The 7,223-nt window shown below is 45.1% G+C and overlaps 1 pseudogene; it reads right to left on the reverse strand.

Annotated features, from left to right (window-relative positions):
* Window positions 1-704: 704 nt before the first annotated feature.
* Window positions 705-2,392, reverse strand: LOC147604097 (stearoyl-[acyl-carrier-protein] 9-desaturase, chloroplastic-like; annotated as a pseudogene).
* Between the last annotated feature and the right edge of the window lie 4,831 nt (window positions 2,393-7,223).

The raw sequence follows: 7,223 nt of genomic DNA on the forward strand, positions 1-7,223 counted from the left end.
GAATAGCCCAAGTATTTGACAACATGACCAGTACGCAACCTCCTGCCATCCCAAATAAGAGAATGAAAGTTAGGGGTAGACAAATCTATAAGCACAGATTTATCTATGTTCAGTTTTAGCCCAACAGCTTCCAAAATACATATTCAGAATAGAAATACATTTTGCTATATTCACATTACAAGCCTTAAGAAACATGAGAGTATCATCTGCAAAGACAAGGCCTAGAATATATGCTTACTGGGGACTTGCAGTCCTATTAGCTGACTTGACTAGGCGTTGGATTAAAGGATGAGTGGCCAAGGCAAAGAGGAGGGGACTCAGTGGGCAGCCCTGCCTAACAGACATGGCAATAACTGTGTCCTCAAAAAGTCTACCATTGATGTTAATGATAGACGTGGCATTAGAGGCCAACTGAAGCAAGGTGTCAACTGTTGATGCATGCATCTATGAGTCTATAGGCTTTTGACTCATTGTTTGACCAATATACTTTAACATTCCGTTGTGTGGCTCTCTCACTACGTTGTGTGGCTACATCGTGCAACTATACCATGATTCTCTTGTAGTGAACCTAATTGTGAGATAAGCACAAAGCATGAGATGCATACCCATGAGGTGTATATGCGTGATATATTGCAAGGAACCGATAGTATGTGGTAGCACAAACAATTATATGTTGATATAGATTATGTCGGGGCTAATACACTTACTGTGGTTACGTTCAGGCTTGCTTGCATTTAGTCATTATAAATACTTTTTTTAAAGGAGGGCTAATATGTGCCAGGCCCTCTTAGACAAGGGCTACCTCCTTGTTGAAAATCCAGCTAAAGGTTCCTGTAAAGGATTGTTTCTTCCTTCTTAATTCGGCACGCTCGTTGAGCCTCCGCACATGATTGGGCAAGCCGCACACAAAACCCTGAGCCTTCTGCCCCCCACTAGAGAGCCCAGATATATTCTCCACATTCCATTGTCTCAACAAGTGTTCGAAAATGTCTGCATTGCCGTGTACACACCAACCCTTTCTGTAAGCATACCTACATCTCTGAAGAGGTTTTTGTTCTGTCCATCATACATGAGTTGGGCAGGCATGGTGATCTTCTTCCTCATCATTTTCTCCAAGCAGAGCATAGTGGTATCAGGATCGATCTCGAAAAGTTTCCCAACAATTTTGGTGTATGCGTTCTCATGCCTCTTCTCATCAGAGGCTATGGTTCCACAAATCTGTGCTAATTTTAAGTCCCCAAACTTCTTTGCCTGCCGTGCAATATTCCCATGAGACATGAAAGTGGCCCTTTCTTGAAAGGATGTGTATATGTATGCAATATAAGGGTTGTTCTCAAACTGAGTGTCCTGCAGATTAAACAACAGTGGAGAGAGGCTCAATTACGAGAGAGAGCGAGAAAGAGATCGGGTGTTGCTGAAACAAGACTAGTGCTGCTGATGAAGGATATATATACTAACCATTCCTGCACGGATCAAGTGCTGTGTGGTCTTCTCAATCATCCTCACATCAACTTTGCCAGTGAGGTAGAGATACTTGTTCAGTAGGTCTCCATGCCTGTTCTCCTCTGCAGACCAGGCACGAACCCACCTCGCCCAAGGGGTGAGGCTACATCCTGTGTCATCGCTCACCCCATCCAAACTGTTGAGCGTCGCGTGATATGTGGGGAGGGCCTCCTCAGTGAGCATAGCTGCCACAACACACACCAGATAATCATCTGGCAACTCCGCAGCACGTTCTCGGAGCTCCTGCACCTCATGCAGAAAGCTCTCTGATGTGGGCTCCGGCAAGAAATCCTGTGGCTGCCAGCACTTCTCCACAGGCTTGAGATAAGGCAGAATGCTTCTTTCTGCCCAGCCCTGCAAGGAGTTGAAGATCTCCACCTTCTCCGGAGGCATGGAGTGGGTGGCTTGACGACGCGGTCGATAGTGGGGCACCACTTCCTGCACCACCTTCTCTTGCACGGCATCTCCTGATCTGCGTGTCAAAGAATATTGTATAGAAATTAGTACAAAAGCTACGTATACGGCAGATTAAGCTCATGTAATTAATTTATCCAATCCATAGCAAGCAGCAGGCGGCTAGCTAGCTATGGTGCATTGCACCTGCAATTCAGTACGGCCGCTTGCAAATATAGGGTTCCTCAAACAGCAGCTATTGCTTACTTGGGCGGCAGCAGGGTTGCAGTCATCCTCACAGTGCGATTTGCGCTCACGCCTTTCCATTTGATCAGCGCCTGCAAGAAGCTGCCTCTCAAAGAAGAAACGCCAAGCACCGTACTACTACTGGGCTGGCAGCCATGAGAGCTGCCTGCAAGACCTGAAGACGCTGTTGTTGTTGTTGTTGTTGTTGCAGCTGAGAACATGATGAAAGCCATGGCAACACACAAGAGAGGAACGCACTGGCGAATGACGACCGATTCTAGAGCGCTTGATCGTCGTTTTAAAAGCGCATCAACCTACGTACCCAACCAACCTCTCAGCACGCCCACAAAGCTGAACTGTTTCCCTGAAAATCGAGGGAAAAAGCCCACCACCAAGGACAAGATTACTTATTATAATTAAGCGATTGGTTGGGGACAATGTTTTCTTAATATATGTCTTATAATACGGTGGTGCATTCTTATAAGAATTAAGCGATTGGTTGTGCAATGTGCTTTTGGAAATTCAAAATCCCATCATCAACAACTAGTAAACAAAGTGGGTGAGGTAAGTAAAGGCTGTTTGTGTCTCTAAACTCTTAGTAGAATAGCCCTTGCCTCCCTGTCTCTGTCTCCAGGTAGCAATTTGGCCTCCATCGCGGATAGGACAGATTCCTTAATATCTCAAAAGGGAAAAAATAGCCCTCTAGCATACACTTTCAACATTTCCACCTGCAAGGTTCCGGAAGTTTTCACTTGCCTTTGAAATATCGTCCTAACTAGAATATAAAAATCGTGTAGTTTGTTTCCATGAAGCTTTGCATTCGCCACCAACTATACCTACTTTGAAGTAGATTCATGTGTAGATTTTTTAAATCAAACAAAAATTGGCCAAGCTCAAGGCCTCTAGTATCTTGATTAGTTTTAGGAACAATCTTTTTCCCTAACTAGGGTAGTGTAATGTGCTTGAAAACTCAAACCCATCTTCTAGTTTTCTAACTAGGGTAGTGTAATGTGGTTGACAACTCAAACCCATCTTCTAGCTTTCTAACAACACGTCCACCTAAGCAAGCGAGTGCCCTTCATCATCTCAGGATATTTTAAGGCTCCACATGAAAGAAACATATTGAAATTTTACTATCTTCAAAAATATTCGATGATGACTGTAAATTTTTACCTTCAATTGTTACGTAGGAGAGAATAAAACAAAACATAGTGCAAATGCCCCACAAATATTGTGGTTTCCAACTCTAGCAATAGGTTTTTTGAATTGCCAAATTGAACATAGATCAAAAATAAAAAAACACAACATTTTTGTGTGGCAATAAAGTTAGAGATAATTTTGAGGCAACACCGTCTTCTTAATTAAAATTTCAGATTGAGGTATGCATGTAGTTTACAAATACAGAAAACAAGATGCAAGAGAATTTTGCTTACTTGGGTTACAATCATCATCACACTCTTTCGGGTGGAAGCCAATAATCGAGGGCGTGGTATACCTATTTTTTAAAAAAATGCCCTAATTCATTTCATTTACACCATACTTTCTAAATACCGGTTCAATTGTAACTTGGTAGAGAATCAAAGGAAAAAAACTGCAAATTTCGAAGTGATATTTCAAAGGTCAACCCTTTTTAAAAATTCGAGCCTTAAAATGACACCAGGATAGCTTGCTTAGGTCGAGAAGCCTTGCTAGGGTATTGAGTATAGCTAGCCAGATGGGTTTTTAATTTCCAAGCACATTCCTCCACCCTAGTTAGAAAAAAAAACATTATTCTAATTAGAAGTCTTTACTTCTTCCTTTAAAAACATCCACATGTATAGAGAACTTCTACAACACAGAGCGAAGAGTGACATGGTTACCAAAACTAGTTTTAATTAGTATCATATGTGGGTGCAACGACAATGTTTGTGGGCTTTTTCTCTTGTTCTTATATTATCTTTTTCAAGTTACAACCGATTGGGAGTCTAAAAGATAATAAGTTTCACCACCCTAGCTAGAAAAAAGCATTGTTCTAAATAGAGGTCTTTACCTTGGTAGGTTTCTCTTTCAAAAACATACACATGTATCAATTTCATAATCAAGAAAAAATTTTACACAAGAATGGTTGGCAATTAGATGCAATTTAGTAGTTTCCCAAATCTCACACCAAGGACACTTGATGTCCTCTCTAGAATTCACAAAGGCATAAAACAATTATTACATAACCATAGCTTTCAACGAAAATACTTAATCAAATCAAGAATAACATATTGGGTGCAATCACTCACTGACTCTCTCTCTCTCTCTCTCTCTCTCTCTCTCTCTCTCTCTCTCTCTCTCCCAACATGAGTGACTCTCGCTTCCTCACATCGGTATTTGTACACTTCCAAAATTGTGCATTGTATAATAAAGGTAACCATAGTTTCCAAAGTAACAAAGATTTGTGCAACCTTGCAATAAAACAAATATTCCTATGCACCAAGGGATATTATAAAAATCAATGCTCACACTCTACGAATAGGGAAACAAAATAAATAACAAGATTGGGCACATCACTAGTAATTCTTTGCTTGATCACAATCCATCATCTGTGTGACTCCTCAATAAAAAAACTTGTAGTATGCGACCCCTCGTTTGGTAACCTCGCACAACAAATTACATATAACTCATTAACATCAATATAAATAGTTTGGAAAAATCAACTATAAGTATACATTATTAATCTTGAATAACTTTAGTTTATAAATAATTAAATAGTTAATGTCAATGCATAAACAATGAATCCTAATAGATTGCAAAAATTAGCAAAACACATATCAACAAATATAACACTAGCAACATCATCATAAAAATCCATCAATTATAGATCCTCTAGCTTGGTGTACATACCAACTATACTAGGATTGCCAATATTGACATGAAATCACCCATGATACTAACTATCTAGCTTGGCATAAGTTCGAATAGGCATCCCCAATTGAGAACCAATGAGCATAATAAATCCCCTAGAAACTCAAACATTTTGATAAAACCCAAAAACAATTGTTAAAAAACTAAATAACTCATGAAAACAACCTCACCAAGAGAGCTTGACGTGTGATCAAGTTCTTATGTATTTATAGTCAGGCCGAATCATTGCAACATTATTCCCAAACGCAAGACACTACCTCATGCTCTAACACTATGGAGTGGTACCAGACGACAAGTTGATCTAACCACCCTAGCAGCGCCAAATGCAAGCATAGAGGTTGACCAAGAAAGGCCAACACTAACCCCACAACCCCACACTCTCAGCACATATGACCCTAGGGTTGTGCCTGACCCCCCCTAAATTGGTGGATTGACTCAAGTTGCCCCTCAAACCCGCACACACACTGCCTCTGCACCCATGACCTCGGGGTCGGTCCCCTTAGCCTCCGGCCGACCTCACCCAGATGCCCCACGCTCGAGACGTTGTGCCCCTAACCTTGAAGCCGCATCCCCTCATCGACAGTGTCCCCCCAGACCCTGCAACTATAACCCCTGTCATTTTCCTCACACACCCCCCCACCACGTTTCCCCCCTAACCTCGGAGCTTCTCCCCTTTCAAGGGTTGTCGCCCCACCTTGCACCCATCCCCCCACCCTCCTGGTCGCCCCCCCTCACTGGCAGCGGCACCTTCACCGCTGCCCCACCCCTTAGCTGTGCCCCCTCACCGAGGCCATCCCCTCACCCCGACCGTGTCGCCCCCCTCACTCCATAGTCGCCCCCCCTCACCAGGCCATTTCTTGACCTTGCAGGAATCCCCGCCACCTCATGATGTTTCCCTTAACCAAATTCGTCCCCCCATCTTGTAGCCATCCCCCCCACACATTTCTGCGTCCCCCTGTCTCACCGGCGCTGTCCCCCTAATTCATGGCCCTCCTCATCGGTGCCTTCCCCCTCACCTCACACCCCACCTTCCCAAGTGTGTCGCCATCCCCCTCACCGAGACGACTAACCCCCTACCCCTTTGCCATCCCTCCGTGTCCTCCCCCTCACCTCACAATAGCCACCATCACCCCCCTATGCATCGCCCCCCTCACCCTGTAGCCATTGCCCCTCATCGGAATCAACACCTCACCCCAGTGCCATCCCGCCTATGTTGCCCCCCTCATGAGTGTCATCCCCCTCCCCCAAAACCCCCCCTCCCCCCAATGTCGCCCCCCTCACCGGGGCCGTTTTGTCACCCCCCACCCTGTAGCCATTTTCCCTCACATTGGTACTGTACCCCCCACCTCACCGGTGCAGTCCCCCTCTTCACCCCGTGCGGCCTGGCATCACCCCCCTCACCCTATAGCCATTTTCCCTCACATTGGTACTGTACCCCCCACCCCACAACCATCCTACCCCCCTCACCAGTGTTGTCCCCCTCATCTCACAACTCCCCTTCACCACGTAGTATCCCCCGCCGCCTCACCGGGGCCGTCGCCCCACTCCACAGACATTCCTCCTCACCCTGTAGCCATTTCCCCTTATTGGAATTGTCCCCCCCACCTTGTGCCCCACCTGATTGTTGGGATTTTTATTTGGAGGCGTGTGGTGCTCCGGGAGGTATGGTACGTTGCGCCACAATGTTCACCTCTATACGGGTAGTGGTGCTCGCTTGAGACGGGAAGGGGCTAGACCCAGGAGAAAGGGACAATGAGATGAGGCATGTAGTCCCCGCACCCCTTTCGTGACTTGGGAAGAGTCCTTACCCCTTGAGTGAGTGCCTAGCTACCTTCACCGATGGGCTTGGCTTGCTTCGAGCTACACGGGTCTCATGAGACTCGACATGCTGGCGTAACATGATCAAGGTTTGTAGTGGCACTGCCTATCATGAGAAAGTGTGCGGCTTGTACTACTGATATAGAGGGTCCTTAATGCGGTGTGCCTAGACATGAAATGGGCAATAATCGAGTCCACGGGGTGAGCTTCCGGTGAGGCAGTGCGTCACCCTTGATGGGGCTATGTGAGATGTGAGACGGTTCTCTTTCTCTTTGAAGATAGAAAGATACAGGTTTAGGGTCTACTTGTAGGGGAAGCCTTAACATGGGCTCTTTTCTTTGGGCAAATGAGCAAGCACAAAGCAAACCTCCTAT

This window comes from Cibotium barometz, chromosome 62 (genome assembly GCF_041138505.1).
Source record: "Cibotium barometz isolate CiBa-2024 chromosome 62, ASM4113850v1, whole genome shotgun sequence".
In the NCBI taxonomy this organism is placed as follows: Eukaryota; Viridiplantae; Streptophyta; class Polypodiopsida; order Cyatheales; family Cibotiaceae; genus Cibotium; species Cibotium barometz.